The sequence below is a fragment of the Ranitomeya imitator genome, chromosome 10 (assembly GCF_032444005.1).
Source record: "Ranitomeya imitator isolate aRanImi1 chromosome 10, aRanImi1.pri, whole genome shotgun sequence".
NCBI classification, from domain to species: Eukaryota; Metazoa; Chordata; class Amphibia; order Anura; family Dendrobatidae; genus Ranitomeya; species Ranitomeya imitator.
The window spans coordinates 114,508,800-114,530,227 of record NC_091291.1 but is presented as its reverse complement, the minus strand read 5'-3'; positions in this window follow the sequence as shown (position 1 = coordinate 114,530,227).

The following is a 21,428-nucleotide window of genomic DNA, read 5'->3' as shown; positions in this document are numbered from 1 at the left end:
GCCCATCCGACCTGACCAGCAGCGGGACCGCCCCTGGGTGAGTATAATCTAACGTCTTTTTCTCCTTTTTCAGGTAACATCGGGGGCTTATCTACAGCATTACAGAATGCTGTAGATAAGCCCCTGATGCCGGTGGGATTACCTCACCCGCGATTTTCGGGGTGACAGGTTCCCTTTAAGGCCCATTAGAACACACTGTGTCTTAGGATTGAGATTCAAGACTTTAGTTTGGTGTACACCACCTTCTGTGCTTTAACTTGCTTCATTTCCTTCTCACTTACGCTTCATCCACCCAGCTTCTCATAAAATTCCTGAGTATGCCATGTCCTCGCTTCCCACATGACATCCTGTCAACTGCATCAATGCCCTGGATTTATGTACCCAACCAGACCTTGCTTCTAGTGGGTCCACTAAAGAAGGTGAGCCTCACAAGTTGATATCAGTTTGTGACAGTGGTAGAGTGGGTTACCAATGGCAAAAATGTTGCCTCCTTACCTTCTAATATTGTCCCCTGAGTGCCCGTTAAAACAAATAATGCCATCCGAGTGCCTACTTTCTAAAGAATTAATGCTACAAATAATCCCGCAACTACCTCGCACAAAAAAAGTTTATCATCATCTAATTTGAGCCATGTAGCCCTCTTCTCCCCTGCACACATAGTAAGCCAGTATAGATAGTGCAATGCCTGCGCTGGGGTATTGGTGTCTTGTAAGATGTAGGCCTAAAGCAGCCTGTGGCCTACAAGATAATGTGTATTGTGACAGAGAGTGTATGTCTCTCTACTGTGGAAGATCTAACTGTATTGGCGCCATATTGATGCTGAAATAGTTCACCCTGACTCTAGCCACCCAGTCCACCCAGGCAAGATTAGGGGATAGTAGATGGCTGTCTTGAGCTGTTAGGAAAAGTCTCTGATAGTTCCCTCAGTGTGTGCTTTGGTGTTACAGGAGCAAAGAGTTGAGTCTACTGAGTGATAGGAGAAGAAGCCAAGAAACTGTTAGTGATCTTTCCTCGTACAAGTGGTGAAACAGTGGTACCTAGTGGGATTATGTTCCTAAATAGTCCATGACTATGACCACCTGGTGGCCCAAAGTGATGGATGATGTACCTGTTGTATGTTCCCAACTGTAGGTAACCACAGGTATGTCATGTAAAAGTAAGTACGGTAGTCTATCAACTGCAAGGAAAAATGGAAGCACCTGGCAGACGTAGCCAAAGTGACTGGTACAGCAACCCTAAGAAACATATAGTTGAGATAGGCTTTGACAATGGGTAGCCACTCAATGATTGCAAAAGTTGCCATTCTTCAATCATTTACTGACGTTCAAACAATTCGAGCTATAACTATCAAGTGAATTGCACCACTTTATGTGAGGTGTATAACCATTAAGTGTGTTGTGCTTCTGTGTGTCAAAAAATGATAAGATTGGAAAGTCGGACCCTTCTAACAAAAAAAGAACCACGTTATCCATATTAACTAATGTTTGCCTACATAAAACCAATTTAATATTTCATATAATGTAGAAAGTAATCATCTGTTTCTGTTAAATAAAAAAAAAGCATCCATGTTTCCTGACTCTGGAGGCAGACGTCATCTGGATTCTATGCACTTCACTACTTTTCTCATTCACACTGGTTTTTGTTACTGGCCCCATAGGCTTTGCTACAAATTAAGAATTCACTTATTCTTTACGATAGCCAAAAAGAGATCAACAGTTGAAAGTGACACAATTTAGGCACAAACAGGAATATGAAATCCATGCGAATCCGCAGTACTTTATGTAACAGGGAACTGATGCACAAACCTTATCACAGAACCATCTGGGCCACCTTCTTTACTGCGTTTTTACATTCCCCACCAGCCAAGTTCCTGTTTGATCTAATTAGACGTTCTGACCAGCCTGTCTGTTCTGCGGCTGACTGAGTGGAAAGATGAAACAGTCTGTTTGCTTAAAAAGCTTAAGAAACCGAAAAGAGATTTTCTTGCTTTTCATTTTTTCCCTTTGGTTTTACAGAAAATAGTCCTTTCCACTGTGCTCATAATTAAAATCATAAAAGAATGTAGATTTTTGCCTTTCCCTTATGAGATGAGATAGTTATTTCTAACCAGCTCGAAAATGCAATGGGCCGTACTGTATGTTAAGCATAAAATAAATCAGGTTCAGACTTAATCAGTGGAATTAATTCAGTCTTATGTTTTGTAGAGATTCATTTGAAATATGAGAAAATCATTTTTTAATTACATTGGGATTCTCCTGCTGCTAACAGCCGATCAGGAGGTCTCCCAACAGCAGGGACTCCATGATTAGATGATGGCCGAGAGCCTGAGAGATCGGACAAAGGAATGACCTGGCTGGAAACTCCTTTCGGAGGGTCTTCTCTTACTCACTGCTTTGTGATGTTAGACGTTTTACATATCTTTATAGTTTGAGGAACTTATTCTATTATTAATTATTTGGATAAAAGGATTTGGACACGTCTTAATCATTGAATTCAGTTTTTCCATTCAGTCTCATTGCCCCTGGTGTATAACATCTAGCCCCTCACCCCCGGTGCATAACATCCAGACCCTCGCCCCTGATGTAAAATATCCGGCCCCTCACCCATAGGTGTATAACATCCGGCCCTTCGCCCCCAATGTATAACATCCTGCAGTTTGCTCCGCAATGTAAAAGATTCAAACCCTCATCCCTGGTGTATAGCGTCTGGCCCCTCGCCCGGGTGTATAACATTCATCCCCTCTACCCATGTTATATAACATCCAGCCCCTCGCCCCCAGTGTGTAACATCAAGCACTTTGCTCCATGGTGTATCACATTCGGACCCTTGTCCTGGGTGTATAACATCTGGCCCCTCGCCCTAGTGTATAACATTCGTCCCCTCCACCCATGTTGTATTACATCCGGCCCCATGCCCCCAGTGTATAACATCTGGCTCCATTGCCCCCAGTGAATAACATCCAGCCTCTCACCCTTAGTGTATAACATCCAGCCCTCACAACTGGTGTATAACATCCAGCCCTCACAACTGGTGTATAACAACTGGCCCCTCACCCCTTGCTGAATACCATTCATCCCCTTGTATATAACCTCCGGCCAACGAGTACAATCACAAGCGTAGGTTGAAGTGGTGCAAAGCCACCACCACTGGACTCTGGAGCAGTGAAATTGTGTACTTTGGATTGACGGATCACACTTCTCTAGATAACAGTCTGATGGTTTGGTGAATGGCAGGAGGACGTTACCTGCCTTACTGCATTTTGCCAACTGGATGGTTGGGTTTGATATGGAAAAACGTGACTAGCTTTCTCCAATTCCTGACCTCAACCCCCCATCCAACACATGAGCTAGAATGTTAATTGTTAAATTTTGAACCAGTCTGGTCCTTTTAGTAAATCACATCCAAAGGACAAACGCACACTACATTCATAGCATCTGCTTTATTTATATGGCATATTTATATTCACTTACTATTATTATCTTTGCTTTTTCTACACCGGTTTCCTATAAGACTCTTCCCATGAATATCTCCTGCCGTCTTCCTCCTCATAATCAAATCTTACTAGTTTTAGCTATTTATGCTAAGTTGAATTACAGAAGAAGAAGAGCTTAGACAGGACAGACATCTGAGCCCGGAGACATGGAGCAATTTCCTAGCAACAGTTAATATAAAACCTTAACTGAAGTGGATTCCAGATTTTACTACCTTCTGTACTCGGATTGTGACAGTCGCTTTAACATCCGACAAGGTTTTTTACCAATTAACCTGAACTGTCTCCAACATATGCAGGCCCCGCGGGGGTTAATTGGTTTTGCATAACCCATTGTGGCCGGTAGTCCCTGGCTAATTTCCAGACATGGTGGGTTCAACGCGTTGGGAATGGATATTCCACACCGCCATGAGAAATGCTATCTTAGTCTTTTCGTGTAATAAAATACTGGAATCTGTGCCATTTGTATAGTCTCAGCAATATTCAGAGCCGGCAGCTCAATTTGTATTCAAAGCAACCAACGTGTCTGTCACTGCTTGGTGCACTACGGGTCTGAAATCCTCAGGGAACTTTGCAGCTGTCAAATTGACTTCCATCACTTCTTCCTGAGCTGAGAGACAAATTACCAAGCCTGCCGTCTGACTAGACTCAAAGATCGAACCTGCAATTTCTCACTGATAGAACTCTCAGCGCCAATTCAAATGACTGCCTTATCCTGCGTTGAAGCGAATGCCTGGGAATATATTTACTTTCTCTTTAGATGCATTTAGCAGGTAGGAGGACACGTTAAATAGACCCAGGCAACGCTTGAAATAATAGAAAGGAAGGGCAGGGATGAGCAGTCAACTTGTAGTACATGGATGCATTAGATTGGAGGAGATGAGATGGCAAAACTTGAAAAATAGTTCATGGCAGCCAAGTAGGGGGTGTCCTTTCTCCATGATGCCCATTAGGTAAGGCCATTTATATAATATTTTCAAAATATAGTAAGTGCGACTGTATTGAATAAAAGGCACTGGATGTTGCCATTGGAAGACCAGAAAGAATGATCGATGGCTAGGCTAAATCATTGGGAAGCCCTGAGGAAATGCCAGGTTATTACCTATGTCCTAGAGAAAAATTAAAAATCCATAAAGACATCTCCAGAGAGGGGACATGTTACTCTCACATAGAATATATTATTATTATTTATTGTTATAGGGCCATTTATTCCATGGCTCCTTACATGTGAGGAGGGGTATACATAATAAAAACAAGTACAATAATCATAAACAATACAAGTCATAACTGGTACAGGAGGAGTGAGGACCCTGCCCGTGAGGGCTCACAATCTACAAGGGATGGGTGAGGATACAGTAGGTGAGGATAGAGCTGGTCATGCAGCGGTTTGGTCGATCGGTGGTTACTGCAGGTTGTAGGCTTGTCAGAAGAGGTGGGTCTTCAGGTTCTTTTTGAAGGTTTCGATGGTAGGCGAGAGTCTGATGTGTTGTGGTAGAGGGTTCCAGAGTAGGGTGATACGCGAGAGAAATCTTGTATACGATTGTGGGAAGAGGAGATAAGAGGGGAGTAGGGTAGGAGATCTTGTATGGGATTAATTGTGGCTGAGAGAACTTATTTAAATCAGGATAAGTGAGAGAGATCGGCATGTCCATCTCTATAGGGGCCTCCTGCAGTGACCATGTAATTATAGCAGGGGGATTTGCTGAGAAGAAGACAATGAGTCTGAGATTAATTTACACAGAGGTCGGGAAGAACGCATCCAAGCCAAAGAGCTTCCTCTGATTACACACAAGCCTCAGCCAGTGGTCAGTGATGAATATTGGGGTTTGCATTGATCCGATATTTATGGGAGATATATTTTCAGTGTTGCAGCAAAATGGCATTCATAAAGCATTAACTCACATTGCTGTTAGGCTAGCAGAACCCCTCCAACAAAATATTGTCCAATGGATGATGCTATCTATGCCATGTTTCTTCTCTATTGACAGATAAAATCGCCATAAGAAACATGACAACAAAATCTACCATCTGGAACCTCCAGGGGCAAAGATATCCCAAACGTTAGGGATCTAATAAAATTTTAACAGACCTAGCACATCCTACAACCTGCTCCCATGTGAACTCACCAAGGGGAGGTATGAGGGAAATAACCTTGATCTAATGAAAAACAGAATTTGAGTGTCTTTCTTCGTTCATTTGGGAAGACATAGTTTGCTGGGAGAGTGTCCCATTTTCCTTATCAGAGCGCTTCCCTCCTTAAAGATAAGAGCCTTTTCTCCAACATCAGGTTTAGTAATTCCCTTTTGTTATTCCTTTTTACTGTATGTAATTATATATACTGTATTGTTTTGTTCCCATTATATACCATATTATTTTGGTCCCATTGGCATCTTTTTTTATTTTTACAAACACTGCCTAACTTTCCTGATTAAATATATAAAATATAAGAGCTTAGTTCCTCTTGCTCTGTAAACCGCACCCGTGAAGCCATACACTACTTGGGACTGGTGTCCAATGAGCCTTATAAACAAGTAGTGGTAGAAGCTGGTAGGAGTTTTTTTTTATTTGTCACTGTGGAGTTGGCAGTGATCATATCGGGGTATATATATCTTCCATGTGTTGGAATCGGAAGTGTATATACCATACGCTTACTGTGAGTTCCCCAACAACCGGTCTTGTAGTTGAAGCATCTGCGACCTCATCCATCCCTTGTCAGTCAATTGCGTGATTGCCCTGATGATTGGAGGTAGTGGCGTTGGAGTTGCGTTCCCCTGACAATCTGGTGACAGCGGTCGGATCTCCGTGACCCTTACCCTTGACAACCTAGTTTACTGATTCCCAATCAAAATGCCATGGGACAGTCCTTAAAAATAGCTTACCACTATTTACAACCAGGGTCCACCAACCATGTCTCGCTAGTAGAACAACCACCATCTGCAATTTATGTAGAAATGAGTATGGAGTTTTCTAAATTAGTGATCCTCCTGAGTCCTTGTCCATTCATCCATTGATGGATGATGGTGGACGATGTGACTGCACCTCTGTTCTAGAGAGAATTGGGATCATAAATTTATGGCTAAGGTGGGAATATCACTAACTAGAGAACATATATTTTTTATATAATCTGTATAATTTGCAAACTTGATACCTGCAATTTCCAATTTTGGGAAAGTCCATGCCTCCCGGGAGCAGTTTTTTAAACTACCAACTTGACGTAACGTTGACCGCAAAAGAAACCAAAACAGGTCCACATATAGCTCTAATAACAAAAATACAAAAGTTATCTATTGAAAAGTGAAGAGGAAAAATCGAAAAGCGAAGAGGGGTCAACTGGAACTTTGTTGACCAAGGAACTGGAGCGGGCAATGCAACCACAACATGAGATCAGACAGTAGCCCCCAATGAGGTGAGTCAGCCGTCATATGCATCTTAAATTTAATAAAATCGTTTTTTTTTCAACCATTCAGTAATATTTCACTGTAAATTATGTAAAAGCTCTGCACTATATAATAATAACATGTACTTGTTTTATAGTCTGTTGACCCGTTTAATGAAATGGAAAGGGAAATGTCTTCATTAGGATAACATGAAGAAAACAGTGTCTGGTCGAGACAGCGCGTGTCCAACCCTGGCGTCTAATTAAAACTTGATTATCAAGCAATAATAATAATAATAACAACAATAAAGCCAATGACATGACATCGCTGGAAATTTTTAATAAAATATTTTCTTTTTTTTTTCTTTTGGGATCAGTCGCCTATTGAAAACTATTTAGCTGCGAAAGGTCCTGGGGGACATACGCGAGATTTTCACCGCTGCCATATATAAACACTATGCAGTTTAATTACATACTCGCCTCCTGTCATCTTTTTTCCCTTTGGCAATCATTTCTGCCTGTTACTTCTCAGTAATGTAGTCGCTGACCCGGCCATGATTTGGACAAATAGAACTATTGATCGTCTTTGATTGATCCTTGTTAAACACTTGAAAAAAAATCAATGAAACGTTTATAACAGACAGTCCGAGCAAAAAAAAACGAAAAAAAAAAAAAAAAACGGGGGCAGGAATCCCTGGAAATGTGGACAAATGAACCTATTAGAAGCAAATTATGAATTAAAGATTGTGGTCAGCTGTAAACGAGGTGGAGGAGACGCTGATATGGGAAAAGAATAAAAATATCTCTAGGATGATTCAAGTGTTGCTGAAAATGAGCAGCTGTTCATGGACTAGAAAGTTCCCAGATGTGATCATAACTGGAGAGCGCAAATATGATGGTCTTCATAGCAAATCTGTTGTTTGTCCTCAATCTAAATTAGTGTGAATTCTTTAAGTTTAAAGGCTATGGACATCTTTGACATGGAAAAAATGATGTTTAAATATCCATTTAGTTAATAAAACTGCACTCTTCATTTTGTCATTTATTTGCAGACCTCCTGATATGCAGTTTTCATCCTGGTCCAAGTTTCAGATTTTTCTCTTGTGGGAGTGTCTCTTCCTGTAATATAGGCTGTATGTGAGTTCTGTGTGTATACAGGATGCACCTGGCTTTATTAGTTCAGATATCATCACAGCTTCTATCCTGCACCTATTTCCTCTTGATGTACTTAACTCCTTTTCTATAGCTCGTTGTCTTTGTCTTTCCCGAGAATGTAGATGGTTTTTCCTTTCTGCACTCTTGATATGCATGTGCAAGCCACTCCTTTTCCCTGCAGCTATCTCTAAAGGCAAGGTCAGACAACTGTTTTCTTCACACACGAACAAAAATGTTTTGATTTGTCGGATCAGACTTTGATGAGCGTTTGATTTAGAGTGACTTAAGATTTTCTCGACAAGGGGGAAAAAAAAGTGTCTCCAACTTCACCATTCCGCCAGTCCGATCTGAGTGCAGTCTGATTTTGTTCACAGACCCATAGACTTTCATTACCGATTTTGAACCAACACTTGGGTCAAAAATGGGACACGTCTGGGATTTTTGTCCGCGGACCGCTAGGTAAAAAAATCGGACATGTGCACAGCCCCATAAAATTGAGAACCATGGATAGTACTCATCTGAGAATATCGGTTGTGTACATGAGCCCTTACACCGAGAGAATGGAGGAGCAGAGATCTGTTAGAACTGAGCAGAAGTTCTGATGGATTTGTAACATTTTTGCAGAATTCTCAGCTAGATAAAGGACTTTCAGACACTGCAGGAGCAAAATGTTATTAAAATGTTACTGAAGACAATTTAGAAAGTTATTTCACTTTGCATCTTGGAACCAAATAGACATGAAGTAAAAAAAAATAGCTGTACAAAGGGGTCCAAAGCCTTTCATAAAGTAAAGGTATGTCAAAGAAAATATAAAATAAAGATGGATATTATGACGTTAGTCATTTCTCACGGTCAAGCCGTGAGTCAGAATAGTCAAGGAGTCCGAGATCAGAAGCCAGGATGGTACGTCATAAACAGAAGGAGAGACAAAAGCGTGGTCAGGTAACATTCTGAGGTCAGAATACTAGGAAGAAAACGGATCAGAGCAGAAGAGGTTAAACAGACGGATGGTCAGAACGAGGTCCAAGGTCAGGCAACAAAAGATCAAGCATACAGAACTCAATGCAAAGGGAGCACAAACCTCAAAAGCTGAATGTACATCTGGCAGAGGTCTGGGAGAAACAGCTCAGTTAAGTAGCATGGCAATTACCTGGGATAATGAACACTTGGAGACAGCCAACGCCTCCCAGTCTCAGATTGGATAGTCGAGCTGTCAATCAACACACTGACAGCTCAGCACGCCCCTGTCCCAGATAGGATGGCTGAGCTGTCAATTAAAGTACCAACAGCTTCAGCACGCCCTTGTACCAGATTGGATGGCCAAGCTGTCAGTAAATGCATCCAAGACACACGGAGGGGTGGAACCGTGACAAATACACTTAAATTATTACTCAGGTAATATTCACAGGGGACGTTATTTGAATGAAATAAAAGTCTGCAACAGATCCTTGGCAAAACCTGCAGATTTTGATGTGGATTTAATGCAGATTTTATTCAATGCATTACCAAGTATGAAATCCCGGAGAGGACATAGACAGAAGAGGGCTCCTGTGCAAAACAGTATATGGAACCTTTGAAGTCTAATGGCTCAGAAGGCAAAATTGCACCTTCTTTAAAAGTGGAAATGGGCCCCCTTACCTCTTGGGCACCTGTTCGGCCGCACAGGTTGCACCAATGGTTAAATTCTTGATCAAAGCTACATCATCAAATCCTCACCATAGGCCAGTCTCTGCATGGAGTCCTACCCCAGTGATCAGCAAAAATTCAGCATTACATGCTGGTGCTTCAAATAATTTGCCTTCCATCATGTATTGCTTGGATATACCCAGTCTGCCAAAATAGGAGCTGCCGGTAGAAGAGTCGCTGACAGTTGTTTGGTATTGGCTTATCCCCTCCCCCATTAAAAGCCCCTCTATGACATCCATATGCCTTTATAAGGGTCCATTTACACTGTGATGCACAAACCACTGCTTGTCAGTCATTAGGTCAACCTCGCTTAGGATGATCTGTAATGGATTGATCAGTGCAGCAGCGTTCTGGGCAGCATTGGTCCTGTTTATACGGGATGATGTGCTGCCGAGAACAGGAATCATTTGAGCAAACCAAACGATCATTTCACCCAACGAACAAACATTTTGCTCGGCAGCCTGCTTAGACTACACAATTATCATGAAAAGAGCGACCCTAGGAATACTCATTCATGATAATTGTGCAGTGTAAAAGGATGTTAAGGCACATGAACAAATATTACGAAATGAAACACTAAGCAAAAACTAAAATTTGACTTAACGGCTCCAACTTGGGTAAATATTCATGACCACAACAACGGATGCTGAGAAGATATCCCTTATCTTGTTGAAATTGAGAAAATGAATATTGCTAGATATCGGACGCTCCCAAGCATTTCACTTTTTGCCAGTTATATAGACACTAATATTTTGGCCACAGACAAAGCCTGTTGTTTCGAGGAAGTAGAGAAGTAGACATATACACAGCTTTGGTTTGAGGCTCCGTTAATCTCCCTAGAGATGGAAGCTGCAGAACAATTCCGCCAACCACTTTTGTCTGTTTTCACATCTGCACTTGTAGGAGTAGAGAGACAACCCATTTTGGAAGGTTACGATTGTGGTTTTTCCTCCTCCTCCTTCCTGATATTTTGTTAATTAGATATCTTGTGTGGTCCTCCTGCGCCTGCTATGAATAGAGAGTCGCTGGAGAGATGGTTTCTTCATTTTCATTTCGACTTGCTTGCACACATAGCTTAGATTTAGTGGTAAATCGAGAGGTCAATTTTAACAATTGAACGGAATCTGAAACAAAAATCTGTATTTGTAGATGATTCCTTTTTTAAAAAAAAAAAAAAAAAGCGATTGTGCATGAGGAATGTGGTATGTACACATTACAGATGTTTGACTGGGGTTAGCTTGTTTAGGGTTGAATCATATCCTCGCGTCTCTTCCGTGCAGATGGTATGCATAGCCGGCTAACATTCCAAATCCGAGCCCATCCTTTCATCTACTGTTATCACACCTGTTTTAACAAAGCAGTGGCTCCAATGTGGAGGTGTACAAGCCTACGAATGTACTTTACGGTAGCACTACTGTAGGGATCTGTTATGGTGCAGTCTCCACTCTTCTCATTGACATGTTTTCAGTATTTCCTTGGCTTTACACAGTTGATATATAATGGTCAGAGCATGAAGAATTGCCACCAGGTGTTCTCTCTTTGGGATAGCCTTAAAAAATATGACCTGGTGGGGATACATGAGACTGCAATAAAACACACAGATTTGTGGAAAGGCCGTCATTACTCTGAGAGCATGTCAGCAGAGATGGGTAATTTATACACATAGGCATCTCTATATGGTTAACGCATCTGCTCATTTGTCCCCCTTCAGAACATACAAGAAGGGAGGGCGCACACAGAATTATTAGGTACAAAAAATTCTTTATTGTAACAAAAAATACAGCAATGATAAAAACACTAAAAAACACAAAATAAGCCCAAACGCTCAGTGATGAGCCAAAAATAATTGTGCCACCACAGCTGAACAGGGACCAATAGTATAATAGCAGCAGAAAAATATTGTTTGTGAATACAGTTACACAAATATACCAAGATATGATGACCCAGAGTAGGACTATTAAAACCAAGTTGCTATAAATTGCATAGGGCTACTGCAGTGGACAGAAAACCAAGGTATGGACTAAGGTATTGATTCACATAGCATATCATGCCATAAATATATATAAAACGATGGTTTACCAGTAAACAGCTATGATGCCAGAACCCCTACGCGCGTTTCGGCCACATGCCTTAGTCAGAGGGAGTCATTTGTCCCCCTTACAGGTGGAGGAGCTTTGGACAAGATCTGTCCATCAATATCCTTCAATTTAGTTGTGTAGCTACTCCATGAGATGCCAAGCATGCCATGATTTTTCAATAGAAAAAACACTTTTTTTATCATTTTGCATGAATTAAGTTGCATGTCAAGGTACCAAAAGAAGTAGAAGCCTATATCGGTCATGTTTGGCCCTCCACCACTGCGGAACTTTTAGGTTCTAGAATAAAGAAATAGAACCTGCTAACTCCTGGTAACCGTTTTTCATGGTACAGAAGCAGAGAAAAGGAATTCCTTCCATATTTTTCTCAAGACGGTGCTCAAAATATATTGCGGTCATCAATCCTACGAAAGCAAGAAAACTTTTGCGAGATAAAATTAAACATTCTTTATTGAAAAAATATAACTAATAAATACAAGTAAAAATAAAAATAAAGGGGATGTGATTGCAAAAATTACTGTCTGCGTGGGAGGTATACTATTCCTAAAAAGACCAGTGTCATAGTATAGGGAGTAATTCTGAACCTATTAACTAATATATGCTTAGGTGGGTATTGCCATATCAGCTGAAAATAGTGAATCAACAAGGAATGGATGCCATATACTGACTGTGTCAGTGGAAACTCACAGAGGCTGCTTAGTTTATAATTAAATATACAGGTCCTTCTCAAAAAATTAGCATATAGTGTTAAATTTCATTATTTACCATAATGTAATGATTACAATTAAACTTTCATATATTATAGATTCATTATCCACCAACTGAAATTTGTCAGGTCTTTTATTGTTTTAATACTGATGATTTTGGCATACAACTCCTGATAACCCAAAAAACCTGTCTCAATAAATTAGCATATTTCACCCATCCAATCAAATAAAAGTGTTTTTTAATATCAAACAAAAAAAACAACAAATAATAATGTTCAGTTATGCACTCAATACTTGGTCGGGAATCCTTTGGCAGAAATGACTGCTTCAATGCGGCGTGGCATGGAGGCAATCAGCCTGTGACACTGCTGAGATGTTATGGAGGCCCAGGATGCTTCAATAGCGGCCTTAAGCTCATCCAGAGTGTTGGGTCTTGCGTCTCTCAACTTTCTCTTCACAATATCCCACAGATTCTCTATGGGGTTCAGGTCAGGAGAGTTGGCAGGCCAATTGAGCACAGTAATACCATGGTCAGTAAACCATTTACCAGTGGTTTTGGCACTGTGAGCAGGTGCCAGGTCGTGCTGAAAAATGAAATCTTCATCTCCATAAAGCATTTCAGCCGATGGAAGCATGAAGTGCTCCAAAATCTCCTGATAGCTAGCTGCATTGACCCTGCCCTTGATGAAACACAGTGGACCAACACCAGCAGCTGACATGGCACCCCACACCATCACAGACTGTGGGTACTTGACACTGGACTTCAGGCATTTTGGCATTTCCTTCTCCCCAGTCTTCCTCCAGACTCTGGCACCTTGATTTCCGAATGACATGCAAAATTTGCTTTCATCAGAAAAAAGTACTTGGGACCACTTAGCAACAGTCCAGTGCTGCTTCTCTGTAGCCCAGGTCAGGCGCCTCTGCCGCTGTTTATGGTTCAAAAGTGGCTTTACCTGGGGAATGCGGCACCTGTAGCCCATTTCCTGCACACGCCTGTGCACGGTGGCTCTGGATGTTTCCACACCAGACTCAGTCCACTGCTTCCTCAGGTTCCCCAAGGTCTGGAATCGGTCCTTCTCCACAATCTTCCTCAGGGTCCGGTCTCCTCTTCTCGTTGTACAACGTTTTCTGCCACATTGTTTCCTTCCAACAGACTTACCATTGAGGTGCCTTGATACAGCACTCTGGGAACAGCCTATTTGTTGAGAAATTTCTTTCTGGGTCTTACCCTCTTGCTTGAGGGTGTCAATGATGGCCTTCTTGACATCTGTCAGGTCGCTAGTCTTACCCATGATGGGGGTTTTGAGTAATGAACCAGGCAGGGAGTTTATAAAAGCCTCAGGTATCTTTTGCATGTGTTTAGAGTTAATTAGTTGATTCAGAAGATTAGGGTAATAGGTCGTTTAGAGAACCTTTTCTTGATATGCTAATTTATTGAGACAGGTTTTTTGGGTTATCAGGAGTTGTATGCCAAAATCATCAGTATTAAAACAATAAAAGACCTGACAAATTTCAGTTGGTGGATAATGAATCTATAATATATGAAAGTTTAATTGTAATCATTACATTATGGTAAATAATGAAATTTAACACTATATGCTAATTTTTTGAGAAGGACCTGTACGTACAGACAGAGGTATGTGAATAAGGCCAGAAGGCTCATATATACGTCTGGCTGTGTATGGAGATTCCACACACATGCTGTTGCACCAAGCAATTTATATTGCACACAGAAATATGTTAGCAGCACGTAATAAGGTTTTTTAATTGTAACCTTCCCTTGCCGATAAGGTTATACAGAAGGGCAGAGCCTAAAGGTACCGTCACATTTAGCGACGCTGCAGCGATCCAGACAACGATCCCGATCGCTGCAGCGTCGCTGTTTGGTCGCTGGAGAGCTGTCACACAGACAGCTCTCCAGCGACCAACGATGCCGGCCCCCTGGTAACCAGGGTAAAAATCGGGTTACTAAGCGCAGGGCCGCGCTTAGTAACCCGATGTTTACCCTGGTTACCAGCGTAAACGTAAAAAAAACCAAACACTACATACTTACCTTCCGCTGTCTAACCCCCGGCGTTCTGCTTCTCTGCACTGACTCTGAGCGCTGGCCGGAAAGCAGAGCACAGTCGTGACGTCACCACTGTGCTCTGCTTTCCGACTGGCCGGCGCTCACAGTGCAGAGAAGCACAGCGCCGGAGGACAGACAGCGGAAGGTAAGTATGTAGTGTTTTTTTTTTTTTACGTTTACGCTGGTAACCAGGGTAAACATCGGGTTACTAAGCGCGGCCCTGCGCTTAGTAACCCGATGTTTACCCTGGTTACCAGTGAAGACATCGCTGAATCGGCATCACACACGCCGATTCAGCGATGTCTGCAGGGAGTCCAGCGACGGAATAAAGTTCTGGACTTTCTGCACCGACCAACGATGTCACAGCAGGATCCTGATCGCTGCTGCCTGTCAAACTGAACGATATCGCTAGCCAGGACGCTGCAATGTCACGGATCGCTAGCGATATCGTTCAGTGTGAAGGTACCTTAACAGGTAAGTTATGAGCTATATCAAGCAACAGGATTTTTAAAATGCAAAAATTAGTGTCATAATACTTGTAAATGTCCCACTGGACTAAAGGTACCTTCACACTGAGCAACTTTACAACGAGAACGACAACGATCCGTGACGTAAGACGTTGCAGCGTCCTGGATAGCGATCTCGTTGTGTTTGACACGCAGCAGCGATCAGGATCCCGCTGTGCCATCGCTGGTCGTAGCTGAAAGTCCAGAACTTTATTTGGTCGTCAGGTCGGCGTGATTCGTCATGTTTGACAGCAAAAGCAACGATGCCTGCAATGTTTTTTCACAGAGCTAACAACCAGCGAGAACAATAAGTACGTCACTGGATCGCTCCTGCATCGTTCTGGAGTTGCTGTGTTTGACATCTCTACAGCGACCTAACAGCGACGCTCCAGCGATCTAGTTTAGGTCGGATCGTTGTCTATATCGCTGGAGCGTCGCTAAATGTGACGGTACCTTAAGTTAAATGCATGACAAATACACATGAGGGCCACTAGTTGATAAACAATACATGCTCAGTTAAGGCCCCGTCACACATAGCGAGATCGCTAGCGAGATCGCTGCTGAGTCACAAGTTTTGTGACGCAACAGCGATCTCAGTAGCGATCTCGCTATGTGTGACACGTACCAGCGATCAGGCCCCTGCTGTGAGATCGCTGGTCGTGTCGGAATGGCCTGGGCCATTTTTTGATCGTTGAGGTCCCGCTGACATCGCTGAATCGGCGTGTGTGATGCTGATTCAGCGATGTCTTCGCTGGTAACCAGGGTAAACATCGGGTAACTAAGCGCAGGGCCGCGCTTAGTAACCCGATGTTTACCCTGGTTACCATCGTTAAAGTAAAAAAAAAAAAACGCTACATACTTACCTATCGCTGTCTGTCCTCGGCGCTCTGCTTCTCTGGTCTGGCTGTGAGCGCTGGTCAGCCGGAAAGCAGAGCACAGCGGTGACGTCACCGCTGTGCTCTGCTTTCCGGCCGCTGTGCTCACAGCCAGACCAGAGAAGCAGAGCACCGAGGACAGACAGCGATAGGTAAGTATGTAGCGTTTGTTTTTTTTTACTTTAACGATGGTAACCAGGGTAAACATCGGGTTACTAAGCGCGGCCCTGCGCTTAGTTACCCGATGTTTACCCTGGTTACCGGGGACCTCTGGATCGTTGGTCGCTGGAGAGCTGTCTGTGTGACAGCTCTCCAGCGACCAAACAGCGACGCTGCAGCGATCCGGATCGTTGTCGGTATCGCTGCAGGGTCGCTATGTGTGACGGGGCCTTTAGGCAGATTAGGCCAACACCTCATACAATAGAATAGTTAATAGCTGTAAGTATGATAAAGAGGTAGATACAGAGTAAGCCCCTGTCACACACAGCGAGATCGCTAGCGAGATCGCTGCTGAGTCACAAGTTTTGTGACGCAACAGCGACCTCAGTAGCGATCTCGCTATGTGTGACACGTAGCAGCGACCAGGCCCCTGCTGTGAGATCGCTGGTCGTGTCGGAATGGCCTGGACCGTTTTTGATCGTTGCTGTAGTGTTTGGTTTTTTTTACATTAGCACTGGTAACCAGGGTAAACATCGGGTTACTAAGCGCGGCCCTGCGCTTAGTAACCCGATGTTTACCCTGGTTACCAGGGGACTTCACATAGTTGGTCGCTGGAGAGCTGTCTCTGTGACAGCCTCCCAGCGACCACACAGCGACGCTGCAGCGATCGGGATCGTTGTCTAGATCGCTGCAGCGTCGCTAAATGTGACGGTACCTTTACTCTGTCCACTGGGACATTTACTAGTATTATGGCACTTTTTTTGCACTTTAACTTCTTAACGACCACCTTTTAACAGCGGCAGTTAAGGGGCCTTATTCCTCAGCGCTGCTTTTTAACGGCGCTAAGAAATAAGTGTATGGCGCCGCCTAGCGTCAGAAAATCTCCGGGTTCTCGGCTACTGGGGATAGCTGAGACCCCAGAGAACTTGATTCAGGTCAGTTTTTACCGTCCCCAGTCTTGTGTTCGCTGTTATTGACCAAATAATGGTGATCGCAGAAACAAAAAAAAAAATCAGATTTTCCATTCATTTCTCTCCTCTGATAAGAACTAGCATACCGGAGGAGAGAGAAATGGGGTTTACTGAGCCTCCGGCATCCCTGGACCCTCCTGCTCCATCCCCCAGCCCCCCATGTCATCTTCACGGAACAATATGCGCAGTGCACCTATCAAGATCTGCTGGCCGGCACCCGGCAACAATAGGAGATTTTTCCTATTGGTTCATTTTGATCACTGTGACAGACCCTATCACAGTGATCAAAAATAAAAAAAATAGTAAATCAAAACCCTCTTTGTCACGCCCTTAGTTAGGTAAAAATAATACAATTAAAACATTGTATTTTTTCCATTCTTTGCAGTTAGGGATAGGGTTGGGGCTAGGGTTAGGGTTGTGTTGGGGTTATTGTGGTGTTTGGTTTAGGGTTAGGGTTGTGGTTAGGGTTGTGTTGGGGTTATTGTGGGGGTTGTATTAGGGTTAAGGTTGTGGTTAGGGTTGTGGTTAGGGTTGTGTTGGGGTTATGGTTGTAGTTAGGGTTGGGATTAGGGTTACGGTTGGGATGAGGGTTAGGGGTGTGCTGGGCTTAGGGTTGGGGTTAGGGTTGGAGTTAGAATTGGGGGGGTTTCCAGTGTTTAGGCACATCAGGGAGTCTCCAAACGCGACATGGTGCCCGCCATCGATTCCAGCCAATTTCGCATTCAAAAAGACAAACAGTGCTCCCTCCCTTCTGAGCTCTGCCATGTGCCAAAACAGTGGCTTTCCCCAACGCACGGGGTATCGGCGTACTCAGGAGAAATTCCACAACAAATTTTGTGGTCCATTTTCTCCTGATACCGTTGTGAAAATAAAAAAAGATTGGGTCTAAAGTAAATTTTTTATGAAAAAGTTAAATGTAATTTTTTTTTCCTTCCACATTGCTTTAGTTCTCATGAAGCACCTGAAGGGTTAATAAAGTTCCGGCTTTGCGTACCTTGAGGGGTGCAGTTTTTAGAATGGTGTCACTTTTGGGTATTTTCTGTCATATTGACCCTCCAAAGTTACTTCAAATGTGAGGTGGTCCAAAAAAAAAAAAAAAGTTTTGTAAATTTTGTTGGAAAAATGAGAAATCGCTGGTCATCTTTTAACCCTTATAACTTCCTAACGGAAAAAAAATGTTTATAAATTTGTGCTGATGTAAAGTAGACATGTGGGAAATGTTATTTATTGAGATTATTTATTAAGTGAGATGACTCTTTGATCTAAGGGCACAAGAATAAAAAATTTGAAAATTGCAAAATTTTTTAAATTTTTGCCAAATTTCCGTTTTGTTTTCATAAATAAACGCAAGTCATATCTACAATTTTTTACCACTAATATGAAGTATAATATGTCACAAAAAAGCATTCTCAGAATCAGTGGGATCTGTTGAAGCGTTCCAAAGTTATGACATCATAAAGTGACAGTGGTCAGAATTGTAAAAATTGGCTCGGTCACTAAGGCTATGTGCACACGTTCAGGATTTCTTGCAGAAAATTCCTGAGAAAAAAATGAAATTTTCTGCAAGAAATCCGCAAGAAATCTGCATGCTTTTTTGCCGCGTTTTTGATGCTTTTTTTTCCGGACATTTCCCAATCCATTTTGTAGTGGGAAATCCACAAAAAACCCGCAAAATTAATAAACATGCTGGGTTTTTTACCGCGATGTGTCTTTTTCGTGGAAAAAAACGCATCATGTGCACAAAACATGCGGAATTCATTCTAAATGATGGGATGCTTATTGTATGCGTTTTTTTGCGGTTTTATAGCGTTTTTATTTGGAAAAAACGCGAAAAAAACGCGAAAAAACAGCAACGTGTGCACACAGCCTAAAGGGGGAAAAATCCAGTTCATTGATATAGCTCATAATTTACCTGTTAGCCTCAGCCCTTCTGTATGCGACTCTTAGGCCAGGATCACACACAGCGAGATACGGCCGAGTCTCGCAGGTTAAACCCAAGCTCTGGCATCGGCTCTCCAGAGCGGAGCGCGCGGCTGCATAGCAATACATAGAGCCGCACGCTCCGCTCTGGAGTGCCAGTGCCAGAGCTTGGTTTTAACCTGCGAGCCTCGGCCGTATCTAGCTGTAGTGTGACTCCGGCCTTACACTCCTGCAAAGCAAAATGGCAGCCCCCCAGTGGCTTGAAAAAAAATTGATAAAAAAAAACTATAAATACTGTGCACTTGAAAATATGCTATAAAAATAAGGAATTTAACATTTTAACGCCCAGTTGAACTGCAAGCAGAAATTTCACATATTGCACTCCAAAAGCAACAAACGTGAATATCTCTGCAATGGAGAGATTTTTACAAGGTATTTGAATCCATCTTTTTTTTTTTGAGTTAGTATCCTTTTTAAGGATTTTTCCCAGACGCTGCAAATAATATTTGATTATTGTACAAGCAATATTTAAAATTATATTGTACAGAAATTATTATAAGATATTTCAAATGATGCTTTCTTTTAGGGTAAAACATTCTTGACCGCAGAAATGAATCTTATAATAGCGTGAAACTATACCCATTAATGGGAGCCTATAATTTAAAAAAAAAAAAATTAAGAGAGTGTTCACTAAATATAAAATTTAACCTTAAAAGAAATAATTAGTTAATAGCAATACGCTTCTATAAATAATATGAAGAAAAAAAAAAAACAAAAAAAAAACACCCGTGTTATTACGCGCAGCGAGGTGCAGGCAAAGTCTCGCAGTAACACTTTTAATTCAATTAAATGTATTATTCTTCATGCAGCTCTAATAAGAGCGGCAAGCGATGTGCGAGACCACCGCTCGGTGAACGCTATCAGGCTCCTTTATAATTGAAGTTCATGGCTTGCAAGGATTCGTGTTAATGGGTCCCTGAGACCGTCTGACGGGCTCGGAAATAGATAAATCAGGGCAAGCAGGGGCCTGAAGAGCTAGCTGGAGATCCTATTCTCAGCCGAGCACTAGAGACAGCTGGGATGCGACAGACATGCTCAAGTACAATTTTCCATTAAAATAAAGCAGAAGGGCAAAAAATAGAGAGAAGACTGAGAAAGATGATGGTGCTGAAGGAGATTCCAAGTGCACCTCCTGAACATAGTAACTGCTAATTAGAGACAGGAGAGCCCTGGATGGGAGAGTGTCCTTCATAGTAATGTGCTACCGCAGTGGAATGTCCGCATAGTGCTGCAGTGCGTTAACTCGCTGCTTTGGGTAGCCGCTGAAAGAGTTAACCCATAATTATTTTTCTCGTACGTTTCAGGTCACCTCATCTCGTCTTCATGATGTCGTGTGGATGTTTCTTTTTTATTTCGCTTTGTGCTTTGGCATCACCTTAATTAAGTGCAACGAGAACCCGTGCATGGAAATTTTCAATTTCGTGGGAATGGTGCAGTCTATTGACATAACAGGCAAGCCAAATGGTGAGGCTATCCCATGAGATGATGGAAATCGTATGGCAGACGTAACAAGTTATCTCACCTTGATGACTATTTTAATTGTCCCAGCAGTGAGGCTCTTACTTATGTTTGAAAATTGTCAAATATGAAAAAACAAAAAAAAATTCTATTATTTTTTTCAACTGTACGTCTGAAAGTAAAGTGTTCTGAATGAGTGATAAGTCAACCAATGGGTTCACATTGCGTTAACTGCAGCCCGTTCAACACATACAGTATGTTAACGGGCTGCTGTTAACACAAGTGCTCGTTTTGCAGAGCGCTAGCGCAGATAGAGCATCTGCTAGCTCTATCTGTGCTAGCGGTGACGGACCCGGAAACTCTGCAGCCCGCGTCTCAGAGTCCGTCACTCAATGACGGCACATGGCTAGCGCACGCCCATTGTGGGTGTGCGTTAGCGATGCATCCGACATTGCTTTCAATTGCGGCGTTAACGGACTACGTTACACCGCGTTATGCCGTGATGTAACGTAGTCCGTTTAACGGAGGCGCAGAACGCAATGTGAACCCAGCCTAATGATTTAATGGTTGTCGGCTGATCATTTGGCTGGTAGCCATCTCAGCCGACTCTTCCATACACAGGAGCGCTCCCGTATTCTCTATGAGAGATCTGTCACCAGGCATGTCCGGCACACCTCATCTCAAGGAGACAAAATGATTGGCGCTCTGGAATCAGACACAAAAAATTGATATTTCCCACGACAGTAAATTGTCTGGGGCCCCGTACCCATTAGACTGTCAGCTGTACCCCTCTATATCAGCATTAATCTAATACTTCCACTAGTTGTGCTATCATATTTTTAAGTTCCTGGTCTTTCTTGCTCTCCCATCTTTTGTAGACTTGTAACAAGCCAAGACTAAG